General features: G+C 43.7%; 1 protein-coding gene across 1 annotated transcript in view; it reads left to right on the forward strand.

Annotated features, from left to right (window-relative positions):
* Positions 1-311: 311 nt before the first annotated feature.
* C2CD5 (C2 calcium dependent domain containing 5) overlaps positions 312-27,946 on the forward strand; it is a 1,535,590-nt gene continuing 1,507,955 nt past the window's right edge. The window contains 1 exon segment of the mRNA XM_029600113.1: positions 312-443. The gene's annotated coding sequence lies outside the window, so the exon portion shown is untranslated.

Consider the following 27,946-nt stretch of genomic DNA (forward strand, 5'->3'; position numbering starts at 1 on the left):
TCTTCCTAACAACTAAACTGTAACTTTTTTTCCGCATAATCTCCCTACTCTGGCTTCCGACCAGTCACTGTGATTGTACTGACCACCACTTTCCACTCTGGTGCCGCTATTCACGTCTCTGTATTCCCCATTCCCAATGACGCCCCTTCTAAAACACTGCTCTTTTTAATTTCTTTCTGACTTAACCGTATTGTCACCTCCGTTTTTTAAATATATTTTTGCTAAGGCTACAACTATCCTTCTCCATCACAAACCACTCACCTCCTCTTAAATCCCTTAGGACGCCGCGCTCTCGACCGAGTAAGTTTGAACTGCTCGGCGCCCGTATTTGATGTATCGCGATGCTGAACAGGTTTTGGATGGTATTAAGCACAACGCACACGGCTAGAGGTAGCAGAACATACTCCTCCAAAAAGGGAGCTGACTAAGAGAAACGGACAGCGGTAGGTGACAAGAGAAAAAGGCGGTATAAATGTAGTGGAAAACGAAACTGCGCAAGGAGGTTGATAAAAAGAGGGAATAAAGAGGAGGGAAGGGGTTGAAAAGGAAGAGACAGACATAGAAGGCGGAGAGGAGAACGAGAGTGTATAGGAGGTGAAAGAGGAGGGAGCGGGATAGATAGAAGGGGTGGTTAGATGGAAGAAGGAGCTAGATTGAGGGGGGATGTTGGGGAAGAGAAGGGATAGATAGAGGAGGGGGAAATGTGAGGGACGAAAAGAAGTGGGGAGATGGGAAACCTGGCCTGTTTGCGGCCCTCGAGGACTAGAGTTCACCATCCCTGCCCTAGATAGAGGAGGAGATTCAGAACGTAAGCTGAGAAGAGGGGTGAGGATGAAGAGCAAAGATTTTGGCTAATTGAGTGGAGAAGATTTTACCCAAATTGGTTCATAAAGACCAAATAGGATTTAGGTGCTGATGTATTTGGGAAGCACTAGTGGCTGCCTTCCCACCGTGGGGCCTGTAAGGCTGGGACTGATGTGTAGGCATACGTTGAATCAGGTAACAAGGCTGGAAGACTTCTAAAAACTGAAGGACAGGTTTTCACAGAATCAAATGCTTAAGATTAAAACTATGAGGATTTTATAGTGGGTAATGAAAGTATAAGGGATAGGTTCTTTTAGTTTTATGAGGAGCTCTATGCTGCTAATTCCTCCATTTCTGATGAAGGTATCGTTGGTTACCTAGAAGGTGTTTCCCATCCTTTGTTAGACCTGGAGATGCTACAGCGTCACAGCAGAGCTGGCTGATTTGGGATTACCAAGCAGGGAAGAGCAGGTGCAGGCAGGACAGTGTAGATCTTCTGCCTGCAAAACCTTCTCTTCAGGTTGAGCCCTTGGATGCTGGTGGCTGGCAGGTCCTTCTGGAGGGGGTTGTGCAGTGCAATCAGGAACAAGAACAAGGAGTGCACTGGCAAGACAGGCCCAACAAGACTAGGCAAGACCAAAACAGTGTAGGGCAAGGCATAACATAGTGGAGCTAGGCCACCGGGAGACACTAGACAGGACACAGGAGGGCTGCAGGGAGACCCACAGGGAGTGTGAAGGGTCACTGGGAGGCTCGCAGAGAACAAAAGGATAGCTGGGAACAAACTGACACTGGAGGTGCATAGACAGGACAGACACAGAATACAGCAGAAATGATAGCCCAAACAAGAAAGGGAGCACAGTTCAAGAGACAAGGCAGGGCAGACAGGCTAGAAGGCCTAAACACTGCAGGAGCTATACACAGAACAAGAACAATGTTAAACCAGGAACAAGGATCCCAAGAATAAGATACAATGGGAAAGGTTATATAGGCACGAGGCACAAGAACAAGTGGCCAAAGCAGAGAGATTCCATGCTGAGGCGGGGCGAATACCATGAGGGAGGTTCTTACAGGGCAGATCTTGCTGTGTCATGTAGGCTCCAGGGTGGATCTGAATGTAGTGCAGTGAGGGTCCCTGCTGGTGATGAAGGGGCTTTCTTATAGCCAGATTTGTGACAAACAATTTTTGAATAAGGAGATTTAACACTACAGGAAGTTGCTTTGAATATTAAGGGAATTAAAAGTTGGAAAGGCCCCAGGTGGACGGGTTTACAGCTAAATTCTACAAGACTTAAGTGAGGTTTTACTTGGCCCCTTGTCCTGCATATTTTATTTTTTGTTGGAAGGGGAGAAACTATTTTCCTCTAATGTTGCTGGTATTACTGTACTGGCCAAAGAGGGAAAGGATGCTACATTTTGTGGTTCATACAGGCCAATCTCTCATAAATGTGGATGTTAAGATTTTGGCCAAAGTTTTGGCGGGATGTCTTGTTATCCCTCTTCTAGTGCATAAGGCCAGCTGGCTGCTGATAATGTAAGGAAAATTCTTAATATGATGCATTATGCCAAGAGAGAGCAGCTGCCCTCCCTTTTATGTTTAAATGATTTTTATTGATTTTTAAATATAACAGGAACAATAACACTGAGGAGAGCAGGACACTTGGCCTCCCTCAGCATCAACGGGTAACAAATACAGATAGGTAACGTTTCCCCAATCCACTCCCACCCTGAACTCTCCCCTTTCCCCCCCAACCTATCTCCGAGTCTCAGCGTATAACTTTATAACCAGAGCACCTTTTGCATTCTTATCCCAGGGTTGCCACTTCATACAGGAAGCACATTACTCATTAACAACAAGACTATGAGCCTGTGGAGAAAGTGATTGAATATAGGGCTGCCATACCTTCAAAAATCGCTTTCGGTATTGCGGGTCTGGCTTCCAAACCCTCCATAGTCATCATAGTATGCCAGTGGTTTCTCCAGGCCCAGTAGGACGGAGTATCTGGTAATCTCCATACCGAGAGTATCACTTTCTTCCCCACCAAACTGGCCTTATGAAGGAGCATACGGGAGCCAGGATCTCGAATTCTGATCGGGGATATGCAACCGAATAACATCCACAGGGGAGTAACTGGAAATGAGATATCTATCAGGTCGGCAATATATGCTGCTATCTTGCGCCAAAAACATTGTAAAACATGTAAACATGTAAAATCATCCAAAACATGTGCGATAGAGTTCCCATGCCCAGACCACATTTAGTACAGGCCGGTGAGGGCGCTATGGTTAATTGGAACGCTGCTTGCGGTGATATATAGGCCCGATTAAGAAATATAAATTGGAGCTCGCAAAAGCTCATGTTGCTCGAGATCCTGGCTATCCGCCTAAAACACATCTGTAGGATTGTGCGACTAATCACAGAGGCTCCATCCCGATTCCAACGGGATTCTAGCAGTGTGTACAAATCCATCTCCATATGACGACATAATGTTTTATAATACAATGACAGTGTCTGGGCATTAACTGTCTCAAATTTAAACACCTGGTCTAGGGCATAGAATATCTGAGGGCTTTTAAGGGCTTCGGGTATCGTATTTAGATAATGCCTGATCTGTAGATAAGGAAATGTGTGCGTAACCCCAAATCCATACATAGTCATAAACTCTATAAAGGTAAGGAGTTTTCCCTCTTTCGTCAACAGATGTCCCAAATGGGTAATACCTCTAGTCTCCCAGCTCCGGAAATAGGAGGAGTGTAATCCCGGGCTAAACTCCACGTTTCCCCAGATCGGAAGAAATTAAGCACACACCTCCTTTGTCTTTAAAAGTTTAGTCAATCTATTCCAGGTCTGCCTTAGAGGTCGTATCTACATAGTTTGGGTAATAAATGGGATGAGGCGAGTAGAACTAGCCTGCATCGCATAGGTCAGTGCCACCGGAGCCAATATTGCCCTGTCTGCATTTAATGGAGTATACACCGGGCTGTCTGTTAACCAATCTCGGAGAATTCTTAAATTGCAAGTCAAATTGTATAAAGTCAAGTCAGGTATCCCCAATCCCCTTCTGCCCCATTTATTCTTCAACCAAGATAGTGGTATGCGAGATTTCCCTCCCCGCCAAAGGAAGCCCCGCAGCGCACCCTCTAGTCGTACAGTCTCGCTTTATAAGTATAGGTAGATTTTGGAGTAAATAAAGCTGCTTTGGCAGGATAGTCATTTTGTATAAATTGACTCGGCCAATTAAAGAAAGGGGCAATGTCCGCCAGTTAGCCAATCTATCAATCGTCATTTGGATCTGTCGGGGTATATTGGCTTGATAAATATTTTCTGGGTTCCCTGGGAGTTGCACGCCTAAGTAACAGAGATGTTCTGTGGCCCACTGCAATGGAATGGAATCCGGCCACGTCGTCTGTAGAGAGGGAGGATAAGCCAATGCGATAGACTTGGATTCATTTAATCGAAGGCCAGAGAATACTCCAAAATCCCAAATCAACCGCAGTAGCCGGGGCAAGGATGCCTGAGGTTCTGTAAGAAAGACAAACAGGTCATCAACAAAAGCTGCACTCTTGAAAATGTACTCGCCAAAACAGACACCACGGATTTCACGTACTTGGTGAATTGCAAGCAACAAGGGCTCTAGTTGTAGTATAAACAAAAGGGGAGATAACTGGCATCCCTGCCTAGTTCCGCGGGCCACTTCAAAGGGTTCTGACAATGCCCCATTTGCGAGTATAAGAGCATGAGGTTCTTTGTAAAGAAGAGCCAGAGCCTGCATATAAAATCCTTGAATCCCATCCTTTGTAGTATATCAAATAAATAATTCCACTCCACCCGGTCAAATGCCTTTTCGGCATCAAAGCTTATAATTAAGTGTGGGATATCCAGTTGGCACATTGTCATGGCAGTCAGTACTTTGCGGATATTAGTCAGGGCATAGCGTTTACGGACAAAGCCCACTTGGTGCTCTCCTACTAAAGAGGGGATAAAGGATGCCAATCTGTCTGCTAATATCTTAGCCACAATTTAATGTCAGAATTTAACAGCGATATGGGTCAATATGACTCAGGTAGCAGAGGATCCTTACCTGCCTTATGTATAAGTGTAATAAGAGCCAGGTTCTCATGTGAAGGAAAGGAGCCCTTATTTACTAGCTCCGTGTAACCGGCTGCCCAAAGGTCCAGCTATCTGATCCTTAAGTAATTTGAAAAACTCCGCCGTATACCCATCCGGACCTGGGGCTTTTAACGGCTTAGCCTGATGTATTGCCTTAGTAATCTCACTCTCTGTAATCGGTTGATTTAAGCTCCTCCTCCTGGGCTCCACTCAGGCATGGGAGATGTAAAGTGGAACAAAACCGTTCATATATTTCAGCATTCCCTCCCTCAGAGGTGTATAGGGCGGAGTAGTAGTCTCGAAATTTCTTTAAAATGGAGGGGGTATCTCGCACCACTGTATTATGCAAGATGTTTAGTGCCGATATATAGCAGCGTGGACGAGCCAATTTTATCAGATTGGCCATCATCCGTCCCGTCTTATTCGTATATTGATAAAGGCGAAACTTGTAATAAAGAGAGCTTTTTTTCGCTCTCTGGTGGAGTAAAGAATTTAAGGCAGCCTGTAAAGATCTGTAATGATCACGATTTTGGGTACTCACTGCAGCGGTCAACTTGGCCCTAGCCTTGGTCAATTGCGAATTCAACGCCAAGATCCTATTGTTGAGGACTTTCTTTCTATGAGACACATAAGAAATAGTCCCCTCTTAGTACCGCTTTTGCCGTATACCAATACAAGATTGGTTCAGTGCAATGTTCCTGGTTATTCCTAGCATAATCATTCCATTTATTCTGGATATAGTCCCTAAATTGGGTATCATTTGCCAAAAAATAGGGATAACGCCACAGTTTGTGCTCAGTTTGGCAGCCTGTTAATTGAAAGTCCACCCAGACAGGGCATGATCTGAAATTACTATATTTTCTATACCTGCGTCTGAAAGCATGGGAAAAGCATGGCTACTCACCAAAAAATAATCTAGACGTGAGGAGGACGCATGCGCACGTGAAATGTGTGTAAAATCGCGTTCCGACGGATGTAAAACCCTCCATGCGTCCAGTAAATGCAAAGACTGTTCCAACAAGTGTGGACCCTTTCCTATACCCTGGTCTCTTTGGCGTGGCGGAGCCGCATCTAGTTCCCCATTGCGAACTGTGTTAAAGTCTCCACCTATAACTAGTAAATCTGTTAAATATGGGATCAGGTGTGTGTAAAGATCTCTGAAAAAACTTGAACTATAATTATTGGGCACGTACACGTTACATAGCACAATTCTTTGGCCATAGAGTTTTGTCACCAAAATAAGGTATCTACCCTGAGGGTCTGCTATTTCTTTGCTAATTGTTAATGGTAGCCGTTTGTGTATCAGAATTGCAGCTCCCGCTGACTTTGAGAAAGCTGAAGCATATCTAACTTCTCCCACCCAATCTCGCTTTAGTTTAGCATGCTCATTGTCAGATTAAATGTGTCTCCTGCAAATAGGCCACCTGCGCTTGTTTTTTCTTCATGTTAAGAACTTTAGAACGCTTAATTGGGGAATGTATCCTACAAACGTTCCAGGAGATTATGCGTGTGTGATTACTCACAATCTACTTCAACAACATGGATATAACCACTTGGGATCTTTGATTTCTCTAAGGGAGCCCTCCCAGCTAATGCTCCCATCTCCCATACGAACCCTATCAACCAATGTGTGTGTAGACTAAAGGATGCTCCATCACCATGCAAATCTATAATAGCACGCCGGTACTCTCCATCCCTCCCCCCTCCCTACCCCTCCTATCCTTCCTCTTCTTACTCTCAGAATTCTCTCTCCCCAATTCAACCTCTACCTCTTCTATCATCTCCTACTTGTTCCCCATCCTCGTGTCACTACTTCATCTACCCTTCCAATACTTCCACCACTGAAGTATGAGAGTCACGTAGAGATGTGACCGGTATGCTTTCCTCCCCTTCCCCCATATTAAGGTCATCCAAACTTATATCCCTTACTTAGATATAGGAAAAAGAAGAAACACTAGCATTCCAGCCCTCCATCGCCGTTCCTATTCTTTTACCCATTTGTAGGAAGCCAAAAAAATCTGGAATACTCCTAAAATTAGACAGCACTCTTCTATTCTGCTCTCTATTTTGCAAAGGAAAAAAAAAACTCAAGTCTGATAATGTCATAGCGTTGGTAGCCCTTTGTCAGCTACTAAGCAGTGGAGCGTTGGTTGTATCTGTCAGTCCACTATCTTCGCGCCCCCACCTTCTGCTGAGAGCGCAAGGTCAATATGCTGTCTCTTCTGGGCGCTGGGCTAAGAAAAAGTAGAGGAAAAAAAGTCCAAACCAAGAGCTCCAGAGTCCCCATTCTGTGCTGCAAAAAACCATGACCCATAGAAGAAAAAAAACAAAAACAAAAACCTGTAGTTGTGAAGTCAGAGCAATAGTGCAACAGCACTTATTGACATCTTTAAGGATCCGGGACCAGGTTATTTTTAAGCATATCAGGTTCAGGCCAGTTTCTATTGAAATCCCAGCGACTCTGCTAATTCTCTGGGCTCGATATCTTGCGGCATCGTAGGATTCTCGGGGCCAAATTGTGTTTAATCGCACCGGAGCCAAGCAGGCTTTATTTGGTGTCCAGCGACTGTACAAAGGCTTTGGCGCGCTCCACCGAGTCAAATTTATTGTTCCTCCCCGCATGCCAGACCCGCAACCGAGCTGGGCGAATTTTATGCTGCGGTTGTGGAGCGAGGAACAGAGACCAGAGAAACCTCTTCGTGCCTCAGAAACAGATGCCGAAAAATCTTGAAATATTTGGATGGGATGCGAGTTATACGCTAAATCGGGCTTTGCTCGGGACGCCCGCCATACCTCTGCCCGGTGCGCCGAGTTGAGAATTTTAGCAATAACGAGTTGCGGCCTGCCTGTGGCCTGATTTTGGATGCCAAGACGATGAGCCCGCTCTATGACCAGCTTCCCTTCCAGGTGAGGTAAATTGAGCGCGGTTGGGAGCCAGGACTCTAAAATCGTGCATAGTGATCGCTCCTCAACATTCTCGGGAAACCCAAGAAACCTAAGATTATCCTGCCTCGCTCGATTTTCTAAATCTTCCACCTTTAGTTTCAGATCGTTTATCGATTTTGTGTGCTCCGCCATCTTGGATGCCGTCTAGGTTACCGCGTCTTCAAGGGCTGAAATTCGGGATTCAGCAGCGTTTAGTCACGGCGGAATGGTAGTGAGAGTGTCTCTTACCTCCCCCAATTGCTCTGTCAGCATCGTCCATTTTTTGTCCAGAGCCTCCTTTATTGCCTCCTTAATGTCAGCAGCGTTAACGGTATCGGGGGGGGGGGAAGGGGTCTCTCTATCCGCTGTGGCCGCCATCTTTAGGCCGAATGTCTTCAACTTTTCTTTTTTTTTTTTTTTCCCTTTATCATTTTCAAAAAATAATACATGAGATAAATATATAGGTAGACTTTCTTACATCCGGATATAAAATGTAATCAGAATTTAAGGAAAAATTAATTTCCTGAAAGAAAAAAAACATATATCCAGTCTCTTTTACTCATATTATAAATTATTTAGGCAAATAAACCATTTTATCATCTACCTTTTGAGTATCTTAACAATGTTACCCCATAAGAAAAACTGGAGGGGAGGCAAAGGAAAACTAAGTGAGAGAAATTATAGCAATTATATTTATACACAGTGGGGCGGATTTTCAGAGCCCTGCTCGCCTAAATCCGCCCAAATCCTGGGCGGATTTAGGCGAGCAGGGCCCTGCGCGCCGGTGAGCCTATTTTACATAGGCCTACCGGCGCGCGCAGAGCCCCGGGACTCGCGTAAGTCCCGGGGTTCTCCGAGGGGGGCGTGTCGGGGGCGGGCCTGGTCGTCGCGGCGTTTAGGGGGGGCGTGTCGGGCAGCGTTTTGGGGGCCGGGTACGGGGGCGTGCTACGGCCCGGGGCGGTCCGGGGCGTGGCCGTGCCATCCGTACCCGCCCCCAGGTTGCGGCCCCGGCGCGCAGGAGGCCCGCTGGCGCGCGGGGATTTACTTCTCCCTCCGGGGAGGCGTAAATCCCCGGAGAAAGGTAAGGGGGGGGGTGTAGACAGGGCCCGGGTGGGTGGTGGTTAGATAGAGGAAGGGAGGGGAAGATGAGGGGAGGGCGTTAGAGGATTCCCTCCAAGGCCGCTCCGATTTCGGAGCGGCCTTGGAGGGAACGGGGGTAGGCAGCGCGGCTTGGCGCGCGCCGGCTATACAGAATTCATAGCCTTGCGCGCGCGCCGATCCAGGATTTTAGTGGATATGCGCGGCTCCGCGCGTATCTACTAAAATCCCGCGTACTTTTGTTTGCGCCTGGAGCGCCAACAAAAGTACGCCAACGCGCCTTGTTTGAAAATCTACCCCAGTGACATTAACATAGGGTACTAGTTGGAGACATCACATTTTAATAACCCTATCTTAGTCAAGTGGAGAAGAGGTGGTAGGCCTACGGGCGTCTACAAATTGACGAAGCTGTCCTAGCGGAAAAAATATAAAACAGTCGTCCCCTTTCTTAAGGATACACTTACAGGGATAGCGAAGTGTAAATGTATATCCTAGAGATACAAATCAAAACACGAAGAACCACAGTACTTGTTTTGTCTATCAAACTGTAAGCAACCAAAAAAACAAAGTATAAGAACTTTATCTACAATGTGCTAGTATCCACAGCAATTTTGAAAATAATTCTTGCAAAATTTATGTTTTTGAAAATATATGTAAAACCGCATCAGCAAGCCAGACGACGGCAGTGAACCCACTCCATTAACTTCACATTGTATGGCTTTCCAACATATTTTTGAACAGTTGAAAGTGTGTGTCTTGGAACAATTATCTCCAAATTGGAGAGGCGGGAATTTTAACAATCGTCTCCTACGAGCAGAACAGCGATGGATTCATCGTCTCAAAACCGTGGAACCGGACGGGCTGAATTCTGCATTAGAACTGCAAGTTTTTCTCTGATTGATAAATTAATCTGATAAGCATTCTCGATCTGCATTAAGTTGTCCTCTGATTGAAGAATTAATTTGACAAGCATGCTCCATTACGATCATCCCATGACGACAGCTTCGTGATGACGTCATTACGTGCGCAAAAGCGCGGGCTTTTTAAAGGGCCAAGGCGTCCAAGGTTCTCCTGTCCCATACGGCTGTAAAATTCTTTGAGACTATTGGGTCCAACAGAAAGGTTTGTGGTGCTACATTCAACATTAAGTTAAGTATCTGTTTTGTATTTATCAGAGTTGATATATTTGTCTGTGTCCTCTTGACTTTATAGCATCTGCCGCAACAAAGCATTTGTGAAATTTGCTCCTGATGAAGCGATTTTGATCGCGAAACACCGGCCGTTGTCGGGTGCTATTTGGGACAGTGCGGGCTATTGATGCATTTTTCAACTCACAAACGGGATCTAGAGGATATTTAATAAGTTGCCTCTATTTAAAAACATCTATACAACATCACGCCGCACATGACGAGAAGTCCGGACGGCAAGTGGGTTCACTGCCATCGTCTGGCTTGCTGATGCGGTTTTACATATATTTTCAAAAACATAAATTTTGCAAGAATTATTTTCAAAATTGCTGTGGATACTAGCACGTTGTAGATAAAGTTCTTATACTTTGTTTTTTTGGTTGCTTATCCTAGAGATACAACATCCTGCCTTAAAGACAAAAATTATCTCCGCCTAATTTGAGTTACTTGAGCTAAATCCGGATATATTCTTATTGCTTGACCGTAAAACATTAAAGGAAATTTTCTAAAGAAATTACGCATCACACTATTCAGGTCAAGCACAGAAATAAAGGCAACTAGTAAAGTATTCCTCTCTAATACATCCGTATCGGAACTTTCTAAGAAGCTGGTTAAATTCAGTGGAATACTTGATACAGGAGCAGTCCCTACAGTAGAAGGTCTGTTATTATTCAGAAATCTGCAAAAGTTAATAAATGGCATATTTTCATCTGTAAATCCAATCCCTTCTCTGAAGAGTCTTTTTAATGTAGTAAAGGGAATCTCTCCAGCTACTTTAGGAAAGTTCATAATTCGCAAATGTAAATGCCTGATGTTATTTTCCAGGATTTCCAAACGTTTGGAACAGGCCATCTGTTCTTTTATTACAGCCACATTAACAACTTGAAGAGACTGAATTTTATGTTCAGTCTCTGAAACTTTATTTATTACCTCGGTGGCCTGCTCCTGAACTCCAAGTATCTTTTGTTGAAAATTATAATTTAGGGAGTGCATCTTTACTTCTAATCTCTTCATGGATTGACCTTGGCCCGCCACCAGGTCCCACAGTGACTACAAAGTCACTGCCTCCGGTCTAGGTGGCAATATTGGGGACTCACCGATAACGCCAAGAGATATTGTAATCTGGTTTCCATCCATCGCAGCCTCCTCCTCTCTCCCTCCAAGGCAGGCTTCACGATTTGAGGTCCCTGAAGCTCCCACTCCGGCAGCACCTTCTGTTCCTGCCCGGGTGAGTTCCTTCGTTCTCGGCGTGCTGCCTGAGTCAGCTTCCACCCCCTCAGTCGCATTGACCGTGTCACTCGACCTGCGACTGGGAAGTGACTCCGTCGGGGGTCACGCTGCGCCGGAGGCGCTCTGATGTTGGGGCTGAGGGATGCCTCGCCGTCGGAGCACTCTCTGCTCTCCCCCGCAGGGGCTCACAGCACATTCACCGGTTCCCTCTACTTGCTCCAGCGGGCGCAATGAAACGGATGATGTCGAGTTGCCCTGTGGGAGGGTAAGGTCTCAGGTGGAAAGATCCTTACTTTCCCCTTTCTTTTCAAAGGCATAGCACTCAAAATAGAAAATCCAAAGGAAAAACTCAGGCAGCCAGCGTTCAGCGATCTGCCTATGCCGCCATCTTGCCTCCTTAGATCTTTATTAATTAAAGAAATAGGTCTATAAGACCTACAATTCGTGGGATCCCGGCCTCCTTCAACTTTTCTTTACCTTTCCTGCTAGATTTAACACTCATTGAGAGCGGCGTTTTATGGCGAATAGCAATAGGGGACATAAGCCTTGTCTCCCTGTGAGTTCTATATCGAAAATCCACCGATTACACGCTATGATATCTCGCGGTTAGGGAGGGAAGACCGGAGCGAGAAGGAGACACGTCCTCCCAGCTACCACATCACGTGACTCTCCTCAGCCCTCCCTTTTTCTCACTGTTGATGCTGAGAAGATGTTCAACAGGGTACACACTGTCAATACCTGTTTATTTTGGAAAGGGTGGGCCTTAGGGGTAACTTTCTTGTTTGGATCCAGAAATTATACACACCTCCTGAGGCATATATTAAAATTAATGGAGGTTGCTCTGCTAGCTTTAAAGTACAGCAAAGTACTAGACCAGGGCTGCCCCTTTTTCTCTCTTTCTATTTGCTCTAAGTAGGAGCCCTTTGCTGAAGGATTGGGTTAGTTGCAGGGTAGGGGGCATTCCTGTAGAGGAAAGTCAATATAAGACCTGAGACTTCTCTGGACTTGCTTATCCGGGAGTTTTCGAGGTTTGGAAATATTTCTGGGTTTAAAGTTAACATGGCCAAATCCAAAATTCTTAATGTCTCTCTCTCTTAGAGAATGAGGTTCGGGATTTGAAATTGATTCCCCTTGAAATGGGCTAAAGAGAAATTGACGTATCTTTGGGTTTTCATTGAGGCTGAATTGAACTCATTCTTTTGACTTTAATGTGCTCTAATGATTACTGCAGTTTATTTATTTTTATTTATTTATTTATTTAAATTCTTTTAATATACCGATGCTCAAGACAAGTCTTATCGTACCGGTTTACAATGGAACTAGGGGAAAAACCACATTAACAACTATGGAGAAGACAAAGTTACAATAAACAGGGAGTATAAACTTGGGAGTTAGGAGAGAGGAAGACGAAGTTCAAATGAATACAACTTGAGAGTAATATAGTTGAGCAGCGAACAGTAGATTAAGTAGTGGTACATATATAGATAAACATAGAGTTGCTTGATTTCGTGGGTAATTTATCATAAGCAGTTACTAGGATAACATTTCCTGCGGGGTAAAGAAGCTTAACATTCCCTGTGGGTAAAGGAGCAGGGGAGGAACCGGATGGGTGAGAGGAGGGCAGGGACCGGAGCGAGGCGAGGTGGTGGGGAAAACTGATAGGAAGGAGGGGGGGAGGGTGAGAGAGTCAGTACTGGTTGATTTGAGGCTCGTTCAGCTGAATGCTTGCGCGAACAGCCATGTTTTCAGTTTCTTTCTGAAGGAAAGATGGCATTGTTCCTGGCGTAGATCCGGGGGTAGTGAATTCCAATGGAGCGGTCCCGCTGTCGATAGTGCTCGTTTATGAATGGAGTTGTGAACTGAGGATTCGATTGGGGGAGCCTGGAGAGAGCCTTTGTATGTGGATCTAATTGGCTTTGCGGAAACATGTAGTTCGAGAGGAATGTAGAGTTGGAGTGTGGATTGCTGGTAGACAGATTTGTGGATGATGGTAAGAGTCTTGAAGAGTATTCTGTAATGGATGGGTAGCCAGTGTAGGATTTTTAGGATTGGTGTGATGTGGTCCTTACGATGTGTGTTTGTAAGGATCCTGGCCGCTGTGTTTTGCAGCATCTGTAGAGGTTTAGTAGATGAGGCGGGGAGACCGAGTAGTAGTAGAGCGTTGCAGTAGTCAATCTTTGAAAACAGTTTACCAATATCTAGAGAAGCATAACTTTGGTTGTGTAGAATTACTTCTATCAAGATAAATACTTTGCTTCATCTCTGTTATTTATTCCAGACTCTGCCAATCTTGGTGCCTGAAAAAATGCTGCAAAGTCTGCAGAGAAGTATTTTTAGTTATAACTAGAAGCACAGACCCTCAAGGATTGCTAAGTTGGTCCTTTATCAACAAGGTGGGCTTGGGATTCCTGATCTCAAAAAATATTTGGCTTCTCAGTTGAGGGTCATATTTGATTGGCATATTGAGAAGAGTGGTAAACAAAGGGCTATAACTGAGCAAGAGATGATGGGAGCAGCGCCTTTCAAATCATTAGTTCGGTTGCCCTGAAGGCTGGCTGGGTGGGTAAGGCCTTGTATTCCCTTAAATGCAGTTATTGCTTAACTCTGGGATACTTGGAAAGCATCTTTGGGTAGTAGATGTATTTATTTATTTTTATTTAGTGCTTTTTTATACCGACATTCATGATACAGATCATATCGTATCGGTTTACAAAGAACAAAGGGGAAATAACGTAAACATAAACACAGGGATGGTGAAAGTTACAATAAAACAGCGGTACACAAACTGGGAGGAGGAGGAGCCAGTGGCAGAGGTAACTCAGAACTAAACAAGAGATCAATTATAATAACGGTAGTGGAGTGCCTTGACTAGGGGGCCTTGGGGTGTGACTGTGGTTGAAGAGGTCCCAGATTAAGGGAAGGCTTGTTGAAAGAGCCAAGTCTTCAGTTTTTTCTGAACGTCTGTAGACAGGGTTCTTGTCTGAGGTCAGGGGGCATAGCGTTCCAGATGGTTGGCGCCGCTGTTGAGAAGGCTCGTTCTTTGGTGGCTGAATGGATTGTGGATTTGGCTGGGGGGGGGGATTTAGCGATCCTCTGTAAGCTTTTCTAATGGGTCTTGAAGAGGTGTGGAATATGAGTGGGTATTGGATATCGAAACGGATTTGTGAATAGTAGTGAGACACTTGTGTAAGATTCTGAAACTTACAGGGAGCCAGTGCAAATTTTTGAGGATGGGTGTGATGTGGTCTCTTCTGTTGGAATTTAAGAGTCTAGCAGCCAAGTTTTGAAGCATCTGAAGAGGCGGGAAGACCTAGTAGAATAGAATTGCAATAGTCTAATTTCGAAAATATAATGGCCTGGAGTACTGATCTGAAGTCCTGAAAGTGTAGAAGTGGTTTGAGTCTTTTTAGAACCTGAAGTTCGAAGAAGCAGTCCTTTGTAGTGTTGTTGATGAACTTCTTTAGGTTTAACTGGTTGTCAATTATAACTCCGAGATCTCTTGCTTGGCTGACCAGGGTGTTGGTGTGGGTCAATTGAAGGTTATCACTATAGGTTGGGGGATATAAGGTTGAAGGTTGGGGGATATAAGGAGCAGTTCTGTCTTAGACGTGTTCAGAACCAGGTTTAGGCGGGTGAGGAGGTGGTTGATATCTTGGAGGCAGTTGTCCCACAACGTAAGTGTTTTTGAGAGGGATTCGGTTATTGGGATCAGGATTTGTACGTCGTCTGCGTAGAGATAGTGTTTAAGTTTTAGATTTGTAAGCAACTGGCAGAGGGGAAGAAGGTATATATTGAAGAGTGTGGGGGTCAGGGAGGAGCCCTGAGGTACTCCTCTTGTGGAGTTGATGCATGGAGACTCTTTGTTATTGATTCTTACTTTGTAGCCTCTGTTACTAAGAGAGGAGTCAAACCATCTGAAGGCCATTCCTGTTATCCCGATGTCTGCCAGTCGTTTAAGGAGAATGGAGTGATTCACCGTGCCAAATGCAGCTGAGATGTCAAGAAGTACTAGGAGGAAGGAGTGTCCAGTCCCATTAGGAGGTGATCTGTGAGGGAGGGAGATAAGGAGGGTTTCAGTGCTAAGCGATTTGCGGAATCCATATTGTGTTGGGAGAAGAATGTTGTGGTCTTCCAGGTAGTCTGATAGTTGGGTATTGACTAGTTTTTCCATAATTTTAGCAACAAAAGGCAGATTGGAGATGGGGCGGAAGTTGTTGGGTTCTTTAGGGTTTAGGTTTGGTTTCTTGAGTAGGGGTTTGAGAGTGGCTAGTTTTAGGACGTCAGGGAAGATTCCTTGTGATAGTGAGCAGTTTATGATATCCGCTAGATACTTGGAAATGGTGTCTGGCACCGATAGGAGTAGTTTAGTTGGGATTTGGTCAAGGGGATGGTATGAGGGTTTCATTTTCTTTATTAAGGAAGGAAAACCTGAAAAAAAAGAAGAAAACAAAAAAACGCGCCTAGGCCCGCCCCAAAACAGAAGGCAGCCAACCAGAGAGAGCCCGGCAGGGATTTAAATCATACCCTGCTAGGCGCCGCGCGCCGAGCGTCGCACGCCGAAGGAGCGCAACAAAGGGGCCTGCCCCTTTGTCTCGCCCCTTCGTAGAGCCCCCAGGAGGCCCAGAGCCTTACCCATGGAACAACCGATATCTTCAACAAAGGCAACAGCCAGCAAAGATTCAGATTAACCGTTTCAGACGTATAGAATAAAAGTCCACCTCTCCAGCAAGCTCTACAGCTAAGCGTCCAGCATTCATCCAGCCTCTTCAACAAGCGTCCAGCATTCATCCAGCCTCTTCAACAAGCGTCCAGCATTCACCCAGCCTCTTCAACAAGCGTCCAGCATTCACCCAGCCTCTCCAGCAAGCTTTAAACATTCATACAAATCTCAGCACTCAACATCAGCTCTCAACCAAGATTCGCCCCAGCATTTCACCCCAGCACTCAACTTCAGCACTCAAACTTAGTGACCTCCAGAAGTGGAGCTCTACCACCACTTGATCAAACAACCACCCACACCTAAGGAGGACTGAGCACTCCTCCAATCAATCCAACAAGCTTATAGACTTCCTTTCAACAATCATCCAAACCGCCCTTCATTCAGACAAACACCTTCTTTCATCCGTCCACAGACATCTCTTCTTCATACAGACTCTCACCAGTTGTATCCAGTCACAATCAAAATATTGCTCAGACTAAACCTCTTCCGGAACCTCATTCATCATGTTCACACACAACATCCCAATCATCTACAACCAGAGGAGAATCTCCTTACCTAACTCCACAAACGTCTTACAAAAAAGAATTATTCCAATCATGACGTCTCCTTTGAACCAACTTCTAGGCCTCACGCTACTCTCAGTAACACTCCTCAATGCACAATCTTTAACTAAAAAGACACACATCCTCAATGATTACCTCCTGGACTCCAACCCAGACATCTGTGCCATCACAGAAACCTGGTTAAAAAACTCGGACATTGCCTTAACCAACCAACTACCTATCCAGTTATATGACATCTTCACCTTCCATAGACACAAAAAAAGAGGAGGCGGACTTCTTCTAGCCTCCAAGAAAGAACTCAGACTGACCGCTCACACCATCAAGACTGAATCCAAATTGGAACTAGGATTAGTCAAGTCAAAACTTCTACAAATTTTGTTAGTCTACGCTCCTCCTGGAGTTTTAGAAACCGACCCTTCACTCCTCATAGAATCCATAGCAAAACATATTAACTTAGACCTACCAACTATGATTATGGGTGATTTCAACCTCCATACAGACGCTATACCGCGATCTGCGAACTGCGAAGCCTTCCTCACCACCCTCACTGCTATGGGATTCTCTCAGACTATCAACAGCCCCACACACAAAGCTGGTCACATCCTGGATTTAATATTCATTAACTCTAAATTCACATGCACGGTTGATCCCACATGTACCCCAATCCCTTGGTCAGATCATTTCTTGATAGAATCATCCTTCTCCACATACAAACAGACTCACACCTCTCCGCACCTTTCCACCATTCAATTCAGGAAATCATGTCCATCTGATATACTCAGCGAGCAGCTCTCCAAGGAACTCTCCAACCTGGACCTGTCTAATCCCGACTCAGCCCTATCTTCCTGGCAAACAATTACTGAAGCAGTCGCAAACAAATGGTGCCCAATAACCTCCAAAACAATCAATCCAAAAAAAAGGGGGAATCAACCTTGGTTCAGCACCGAACTAAAACAGATGAAACAGGACTTACGCCATAAAGAAAATAGATGGCGAAAACCCCCCAACTCAACTACCCTTTCAGCATACAAGGGTTTCTTACATCGCTATAGGACCTGCATACTACAAAAAAAAAAGGAATATTACGCCAACAAAATACACCACTACCAGTATGACGCCCAGGCCCTATTTGCTTACGTAACACAAATAACTAAATCAACCCCGCCACCTATTCCAGACGAACAAGCTCTATCCAAGGCTAATGAACTCGCCTCATTTTTTCAACTGAAGATCCTAAATACTCTCGCCCTCCTTCCTCCTAATACAACACCTCTCAAATCAGATGAGAATTTCAATTTGTTCGCTAAACCTAAGTTGGACAGCTTCGAATTAATCTCCACCAAAGAGATTGAATCCATTCTAAAAAGACAGAAACCATCTAGTCATCCGGCTGATAATATCCCATCAAGACTCCTGCTGCTTATTCCAGACACAATCTCAGGACCTCTAACAAATATTATTAACAGCCTTCTAACTCAAGGAAGCTACCCAGACAGCCTAAAAACTGCTTCTCTTAAGCCCCTCCTCAAGAAACACAATCTAGACCCTAATGTACTAGCCAACTTTAGACCCATCTCCAATCTACCATTCGTTGCCAAACTTACATAGAAACTGGTAAACACCCAGCTTTCAGAATATCTAGAGGACCATAAGATCCTATACCCCTCGCAATATGGCTTCCGGAAATCACGCAACACGGAGACCCTCCTCATTTCGCTTACAGACCATATTATAATGGGATTAGACAAAGGACATTCCTTCTTATTAGTTCTGTTAGACATTTCGGCGGCATTTGACACAGTCAACCACACCATCCTCCTGGATCGCCTTGAGGATATCGGCATCTCCGGATCAGCCCACAACTGGTTCAGGTCCTTTCTCAGCAATAGGACTTTTAAAGTCAAAATCAATAACAAGGAGTCACCTCTAACAAAATCTTCCCTTGGCGTACCACAAGGATCCTCCTTATCTCCAACCCTCTTTAATATATACCTCCTCCCCCTCTGCCAACTACTGACAGACCTCAACCTAATTCACTATCTGTACACAGATGATGTACAGATTCTAATCCCTATAACAGAATCCATCTCAAAAGCTCTCACCTACTGGAATAACTGTCTTCTATCCATTACTAATCTACTCAACAGCTTAAACTTGGTCCTCAATGCCTCAAAGACGGAACTTCTCTTCATCTCTTCAAATGAAAACAATCTTCTTCCACCTTCACCGCACAATGCTCACATCACCTGTACGCACGTTAGAGACCTTGGGGTAATAATAGACAATCGTCTAAACCTTAAAAAAATGGTCAACACAACTACCAAAGACAGTTTCTTCAGACTACAGGTTTTGAAACGACTGAGACCACTCTTATTTTTCCAAGACTTCAGGACAGTCCTCCAGGCTCTTCTGTTCGCCAAAATAGATTACTGCAGTGCCCTCTTTCTAGGCCTCCCTAAATCTACCACCAAACCACTGCAGATGTTACAAAATGCGGCAGCGAGACTGCTGACCAACACCAGCCGCGGTGAACACATCTCCCCCGTCCTCAGAAACCTACATTGGTTACCAGTAAATTTCAGAATCCTGTACAAATCTATTAACTTAATATACAAAACCATCCATCAGCAACTCCAACTCGACCTGGATATCCCTTTCAAACTCCACTCCTCTAACAGACCAACGAGAGATATCCACAAAGGCACTCTGAAATTTCCCCCTACTAAAGCCACTCGCCTCTCTACGACCAAAGACAGAGCTTTTTCAATTGCAGGCCCAGCTATCTGGAACAATATCCCAGCAAATCTCAGATTGGAACCCTGCCTCTTAACCTTCAGAAAAAGACTAAAGACGTGGCTCTTTCACCAAGCCTTCCCAGATCCACCGGATAATCACTAGTTTGAGCCTCACTTCTTACAAGGACTTTGACACACTTCCTCCTGAACAATGGACACTGGCATTTCCTGGTTAAAGCATATGCTCTAACCCGTTAAATTATTCGTATCATGTTATATTTATTCTACCTGCCTCTATCTTCCTTCCAGCTTGTCTTTAAGCCTCCAAGTTTTCCATACCTTGTTGATTGTAACTTTGACTTATTCCTTTTCCTTTGTTATCTATTATTTACCAGAATTGTTACCTCAGTTTTACCCTTTGTTAAAATGTAAACCGATCCGATATGGTTATCTACTATGAAGGTCGGTATAAAAAACTGCTAAATAAATAAATAAATCTCTAGAGCGGATGTAGGTTCAAATGATTCCATTGCAGTTCCGGTGTTTGAGGAGGGAGAGATAGGAGTAGAGGTAGAGTAGGGGGGTAGGAATGTTACTAGGTTGGATATTTTGCTCTGGACGAAGATAGCCAGTTCGTTTGCCTTTGATTGTGCCTGATCATCCGGGATGGACGGGGTGGTGGTTTTTGTGAGATCCGATACATAGGAGAATAGGGCCTTGGCGTCGAAAATGAGGTCGTGGATTCTGTGAGCGTAGAAGTCTTTTCTTTTTTTTTTTGTTCAAAGGGTATTACTTTTTTTTAGGTCTTCTATATGTCATAATTTGGATTTCCAGCTGAAGTTTAATTTTCTGGCTTTTGCAGGTGGGGTGCCTTGGGTATTACCCAATTAGTACACGTTTTGGAGCAATGAGGCATTTTAGTTTTGAGGGGTTTATAGAAAAATACCATCTGACCTCCCAGTATAGGTATGTGTATCTTCAGTTGAATTACTTTGTAGACTCAGCAGCTATAGTTAAACAGGAATTGCTGAAAGGGAAAACTCTGAAGGCTACTGTAATAAGGCCACAAGTATGAAAGGTGTGATTTTCAAAATCTATGTGCTCTTGAATGGGGATTTATCCTCAAAACGTTTGCATTTAGTGGCTTGGTTGGGAGAAACTTTGAATTGAATTGAATTGAATGCACCTGAGATTTGTCTGTTGGGGCACTAACCATGTTTTCTTTATTGGTTGAAAAAGGATACAAGCTTTTATTTTGATGGTACCTTACCCCTGAGTGTATTTGTAAAACGTTTCCTCCCCGCAAGTGTGTGTGTGGTTTTTTTTTTTTGTCACCAGTGTGCGGTGAAGGGAACCATGTATCATATTTGGTGGCAGTGCTGCTTGTCCAGTGATACTATGTCCAGATGCAGGATTGATTTAAGGAAATTATAAAGGTTATCATCCCAATGGACCCTAAGTTTTACTTATTGAGTATTCCACTATAACATTTAGTTTTACCGATTATTATTACCTCTAGATGTGTTAGCAGCTGGCTGGAAAAAACCTACTACTCCTTCTATGCCCTTGGTGTGTCACCGACTTGAGATTATTTATTACTTGGGATAATCGACTACGATTTAAGAATGATATTCTCTTAAAGTTTAATGTTTGGAAACCTTATCAATTTTGGTTAAAAAAAAAGCATTAGACTTGCTGTGGGATCTATAATTGCAAGTTTGTTTGTATTGTCCCTCGTTCCTGTCTTTTTTTTTTTTTTTTTTTTTTATTAGTTTCATTTACCTTGTTGGTATGGAAAAAGAGGGGGATGGAAGAGGCTTGGTCTTAGTACTTCTCAGGCTGTCTCTTGGGGTATACCGTAGCTGGGCATATCTTGGAACAGGACCCTCTATCATGGCATTCTCTACAAACTTCAGTGCATTTGGGTCTGACTTAGGTACCATTGTCTCTGATACACTATTCTCCCCCTCTTTGCTTCAGTATTGGGGCAGTAGCAATGTGGGGGTTTAAGCTTGCGTCTGGGTATCATAGCTGTTGTTGTTAAACTGCATACATAATGATTGCCTTACAGTCTTTAGAAAGGTAGCTTATTGAAGAGCAGCATCTGTAATGATTTATACTCAGCAAGTTTTCATGTTCAGTTAGTCTTGTCCCTAAAGCCATGGCACTTCTTTAGAGAGTGAGGTTTCTTATGTATAGGGCATTGTCTTTCAGGGTCTTCTACCCGCTTGTTTGTTGTGGGGAGGGAATCTGAAGGAACAATCTTAGTGACACTTCTGTCTTTTGTAGAGATATAAGTTTTTGTGTTGTCATGTTTTAGTTGATCTTTCATGTTGAGGGTGGCTTGCCCTGGTCACATTCGTGATGTCATCTGGTGTGCAAAGCTGAAAATTCAGATGGTTACTTGTCACTACTTGGTCCTGGCTGAACCTGCAGAAAACTGTGAATGGAGAAAAAGCAATGCTATTCTCTACTTTATATCTTGAGTCTAGGGAAACCCATTTTTTCTGCAGGCTGTGTGGCAGTTTCTTCACAATTCTTCACTCCATGAGCAGCGTCTAGACGGCTGAGGCCTGGGTGGTATGTATCAGCTTTGGCCATTTCCAGTTCCAAAAGCAAAATACCAAGTTCTTGTAGCTTATGATTGCATCTGTTGAGATCATTAGAAAGTTCTCAATTCTTTGGAGGAGAGCATCTTGATTGAATTTGGGACTGCCATAGTACTACTCTTTCCCATATATCTTTAAGCATGCTGGGGGATTGTTTATATGCATTGACCTTAACCTTTTCACATGTTCTGTAATTCTCTGGATGATCATCAAAGTTAGCGAGGCTTGTGTTGATAAGCTCAAGATGGGCCATGTACTTAGTCAGATCTTCAATTATCAGGTGATGAAGTGCTTGTGGGATGCTGTTGTGGGACATGTTAGATTTTGTTTTCACTGTGTCAGTTTTAGGCACTGAGGTGAAGTGAGGTTGACCATGTGCATTTGGTTCCTGAGGAAGACATGCAGCATAAGAAATTGCCATACTGGGTCAGATTGAGGTCCATCAAGCCCAGCATTCTGTTTCCAACAGTGGTCAATCCAGGTTACAAGTACCCAAACAGTAAATAAAGCCCATGCTACTAATGCTAGTAATAAGTAGTGGCTATTCCCTAAGTCAACTTCATTAATAGCAGTTTATGGACTTCTCCAGGAATTTGTCCTAACCTTTTCTTAAACCCAGATACCCTAATTTCTTTAAACACATCCTCTGGCAATGAATTCCAGAACATAATTATGTGTTGAGTGAAATAATTTTCTCAGGTTTTCTTTTAAATGTACTACTTGCTAACTTCATGGAGTGTCCCCTAGTCATAAAAACATATAGAAACATAGAAATGATGGCAGAAAAAGACCAATCGGCCCAGCAAGCTCCCACACTTATTTTCCCATACTTATCTGTTTCACCGACCACCAAGTTCAGGGCCCTTGGTAACTGTTTGATTCAAATTTCCTGCCATCCCCTGCCATTGATGCAGAGAGTAATGTTGGGAGTTGCATCAAATGTGAGCACAAGGCTTAAGGGTTAAGGGTAGCAATCGCCGCATCAAGCAAGTTACCCCGATGCTTGTTTACCCAGACTGCACAGATCAATGCCTTGTTGGATGTTGTCTGAATGTAAATCCTCTTTTCCACATTTCCCCTTGCCGTTGAAGCAGAGAGCAATGTTGAAGTTGCATTAACCGTGTGAAGGCTTATTGAGTAAGGGTAGTAATCACCAGGAAGTAGCTACCATTCCAGCAAGCCACCCCCATGGCTCTTTTCTTCATTCCCATCCTCTAGCCTTTATGGATCCACAGTGTTTATCCCATACCCCTTTGAAATCCTTCACAGTTTAGTCTTCACCACTTCCTCTGGAAGGGCATTCCAGGCATCCACCACCCTCTCCATGAAGAAATACTTCCTGACATTGGTTCTGAGTCTTCCTCCCTGGAGTCTCAAATTGTGACCCCTAGTTCTACTGATTTTTTTTTTTTTTTTCCCAACTGAAAAGGTTTGTTGTTGACCATGGATCATTAAAACCTTTCAAGTATCTGAAAGTCTGTATCATATCACCCCTGTGCCTCCTCTCCTACAGGGAATACATATTTAGGTTCTTCAATCTCTCCTCATAAGTCATTTTATGAAGACCATCCACCTTTTTGGTCGCCCTTTTCTGGACCCCTTCCATCCTGTCTCTGTCCCTTTGGAGATCACGGTCTCAGAACTGTACATAGTACTCCAGGTGAGACCTTACCGAACATAAGAAATTGCCATGCTGGGTCAGACCAAGGGTCCATCAAGCCCAGCATCCTGTTTCCAACAGTGGCCAATCCAGGCCATAAGAACCTGGCAATTACCCAGACACTAAGAAGAACCCATGCTACTGATGCAATAGCAGTGGCTATTCCCTAAGTATAATTGATTAATAGCCATTAATGGACTTCTCCAAGAACTTATCCAAACCTTTTTTTAACCCAGCTATACTAACTGCACTAACCCCATCCTCTGGCAACAAATTCCAGAGCTTTATTGTGCGTTGAGTGAAAAAGAATTTTCTCCGATTTAGTCTTAAATGTGCTACTTGCTAACTTCATGGAATGCCCCCTAGTCCTTCTATTATTCAAAAGTGTAAATAACAGTCACATCTACTCGTTCAAGACCTCTCATGATCTTAAAGACCTCTATCATATCCCCCCTCAGCCATCTCTTCTCCAAGCTGAACAGCCCTAACCTCTTCAGCCTTTCCTCATAGGGGAGATGTTCCATCCCCTTTATCATTTTGGTTGCCCTTCTCTGTACCTTCTCCATCGCAACTATATCTTTTTTGAGATGTGGCGACCAGAAGTGTACACAGTATTCAAGATGCGGTCTCACCATGGAGCGATACAGAGGCATTATAACATTATCTGTTCTATTAACCATTCTCTTCCTAATAATTCCTAACATTCTATTTGCTTTTTTAACTGCTGCAGCACACTGAGCCGATGATTTTAAAGTATTATCCACTATGATGACTAGATCTTTTTCCTGGGTTGTAGCTCCTAATATGGAACCTAACATTGTGTAACTACAGCAAGGGTTATTTTTCCCTATATGCAACAGCTTGCACTTGTCCACATCAAATATCATCTGCCATTTGGATGCCCAATCTTCCAGTCTTGCAAGGTCTTCCTGTAATGTATCACAGTCTGCTTGTGATTTAACAACTCTGAATAATTTTGTATCAAAGGGATCATCACTTCCTTTCTCTTACTAGATATTCCTCTCTCTATGCAGCCCAGCATTCTTATGGCTTTAGCTATTGCCTTGTCACATTGTTTCACCGACTTCAGATCATTGGACACTATTACCCCAAGGTCTCTCTCCTGCTCCGTGCACATCAGCCCTTCACCCTCCATCAAATACATTTCTTTTGGATTTCCACACCCCACATGCATGACTCTGCACTTCTTGGCATTGTATCTCAGCTGCCATATCTTCGACCAGTCTTCCAGCTTCCTTAAATCCCGTCTCATTCTCTCCACTCCTTCCGGCGTGTCCACTCTGTTGCAGATCTTAGTATCATCCGCAAAAAGACAAACCTTACCTTCTGTCCTGTCCGCAATGTCACTCACAAAGATATTGAACAGGACCTGTCCCAACACCGACCCTTGCGGCACTTTGCTTAACACCGCTCTCTCTTCAGAGTGAGTTCCATTTACCATCACACATTTGTCTTCTGTCCGTCAACCAGTTTGCAATCCAGGCCACCATCTTGGCACTCACTCCTAAGCTTCTTGTTTTATTCACAAGCCTCTTGTGCGGGATCGTATCAAAAGCTTTGCTAAAATCCAAGTAGATGACATTGAGCGCTCTTCCTCGATCCAATTCCTTAGTCACCCAAGCAAAAAAGTCGATCAGATTTGTCTGACAGGACCTTCCCTTGCTGAAACCGTGCTGCCTCTGGTCCATCAATTCTGCTACTTGTAGATAGTTCACTATTCTTTCCTTCAGCAGCGACTCCAATACTTTTCCCACCACCAAGGTGAGGCTAACCGGCCTGTAGTTTCCAGCCTTCTCTCTGCTCCAATTCTTGTGAAGCAGGACCACCGTCACTCTTCTCCAATAACTCTGCACCTCTCCTGTTTCTAGGGATCTATTAAACAGGTCACGCAGCGGATCCTCCAGCACATCTCTGAGCTCCCTCAGTATCCTGGGATGAACCTCATCAGGCCCCATGGCTTTGTCCACTTTCAGCTTTCCTAGCTCTTCCTATACATTCTCTTCTGTAAACGGAGTTACATCTACTCCACTCCCCTCCAGTTTCTTGTTAACTAGCGATGGTCCAGGGTCCTCTTTAGTGAACACCAAACTGAAGTATTCATTTAATATTCTGCCATTTCTTTGTCTCTCTCCACATATTGATCCTTTTCCCCTTTCAATTTCACTATACCACTTTGGACTTTTCTCCTTTCTCTGATGTATCTGAAAAATGTTTTGTCACCTCACTTTACCTCTTTGGCAATCCTTTCTTCTGCTTGACTTTTTGCTATCTTGATTACGTTCTTCGTCTCCCTCAGTCCCACCAGATATTCTTCCTTGTGATCCTCCCTTTGGGATCCTTTATATTTCTTAAATGCTGTTCTTTTAGCTTTTATTTTGTCAGCCACCTTCTTTGAGAACCAGATAGGTTTAATTTTTCTCTGCTTTTCTTTACTTTTTCTAACATATAGATTAGTTTGCTTTGTTAATTGCTTCTTTTAGTTGGCTCACTGTTCCACATCTCTCTTTTCTCCCAGCCTCTAGTTCTTCTTCCAGGTACTTTCCCATTTCAACAAAGTCCGTGTTTTTGAACTGCGGAACTCAGGTCTTTGTGCGTCTTCTCCGTATCCTATTTGTGATATGAAACCATACCGTTTGATGATCACTGGTGCTGAGGTGGTCACCCACCTGGACGTTATCTCAGTTAGTGAGCACTAAATCGAGTATAGCTCCCTCCCTCATGGGTTCCATTACCATTTGTTTGAACAGAGCCCCTTGCGGGCACCAGACATGATCTGGGAAACTATAGACCAGTGAGCCTGGCTTCTGTCTGGAAAAATCATGGAAAGTATTCTAAAGAACAAAATCACAGAACATATAGATAGACATAATTTAATGAGACACAGCCAGCATGGGTTAGCCCACAGGAGTCTTGCCTCACAAATCTGCTATATTTATTTTTGAAAGGGGTGAATAAGCATGTAGATAAAGTGTATCAGAATTTTCAGATGGCATTTGACAAATTCCCTCATGAGAGGCTTCTAAGAAAACAAAAAAGTCATGGGATAGGAGATGTCCTTTTGTGGATTGCAAACTGGTTAAAAGACAGGAAATAGTAGGATGAAATTGTGAGTTTTCTCAGTGGGAAAAGGTAAACAGTGGAGTGCTTCAGAGTCTGTACTTGGACTGGTGTTTTTTAATATATTTATAAATGATCTGGAAAGGGGTACAACAAGTGAGGTGATCAAATTTGCAGATGAGACACTATTATTCAGAGAAGTTAAATCACAAGCAGATTGTGATAAACTGCAGGAGGACCTTGCGAGACTGGAAGATTGGGCCATCCACATGGCAGATGAAATTTAATGTGGGTAAGTGCAAGGTGTTACATATAGGGAAAAATAACTATGCTGTAATTACATGATGTTAGATTCCCATGTTATAAGTTATTGCCCAGGAAATAGATGTAGTTGTCATAGCGGTCAAAAAAGCAAACAGAATTGTAGGAATTATTAGGAATTCTTAGGAATAAATGGGGAGAAGTTAGCAAGTGGCACATTTAAGACTAATCGGAGAAAATTCTTTTTCACTCAATGCACAATAAAGCTCTGGAATTTGTTGCCAGAGGAAGTGGTTAGTATAGCTGGGTTCAAAAAAGGTTTGTATAAGTTCTTGGAGGAGAAGTCCATTAATGGCTATTAATCAAGTTTACTTAGAGAATAGCTACTGCTATTATTTGCATCAGTAGCATCAGTGTTTGGCCTCTGTTGGAAACAGAATGCTGGGCTTGATGGATCCTTGGTCTGACCCAGCATGGCAATTTCTTATGTTCTTATGCCTCTGTATCACTCCATTGTGAGGCCATACCATAAATCTGTGTATTATTATGCTCACTGCATATCAAAAGATATAGTTGCACTGGAGAAGGTATAGAGAAGGGCAACCAAAATGATAAAGGGGATGGAAGAGCTCCCCTTATGAGGAAAGGCTGAAAGAGGGCTGTTCAGCTTGGAGAAGCGATGGCTGAAAGGGGTTATGATAGAGGAGTTTAAAATCATGAGAGGTCTTGAACAAGTAGATGTGAATTGGTTATTTACACTTTTGGATAATAGAAGGACTAGGGGGCACTCCATAAAGTTAGCAAGAGGTATATTTAAGACTAATAGGAGAAAATTCTTTTTCACTCAACGCACAATTAAGCTCTGTAATTTGTTGCCAGATGATGTGGTTAGAGCAGTTAGTGTAGCTGGGTTTAAAAAAAGGTTTGGATAAGTTCTTGGAGGAGAAGTCCATTAACTGCTATTT

Source organism: Rhinatrema bivittatum, chromosome 4, assembly GCF_901001135.1.
Source record: "Rhinatrema bivittatum chromosome 4, aRhiBiv1.1, whole genome shotgun sequence".
NCBI lineage: Eukaryota > Metazoa > Chordata > Amphibia > Gymnophiona > Rhinatrematidae > Rhinatrema > Rhinatrema bivittatum.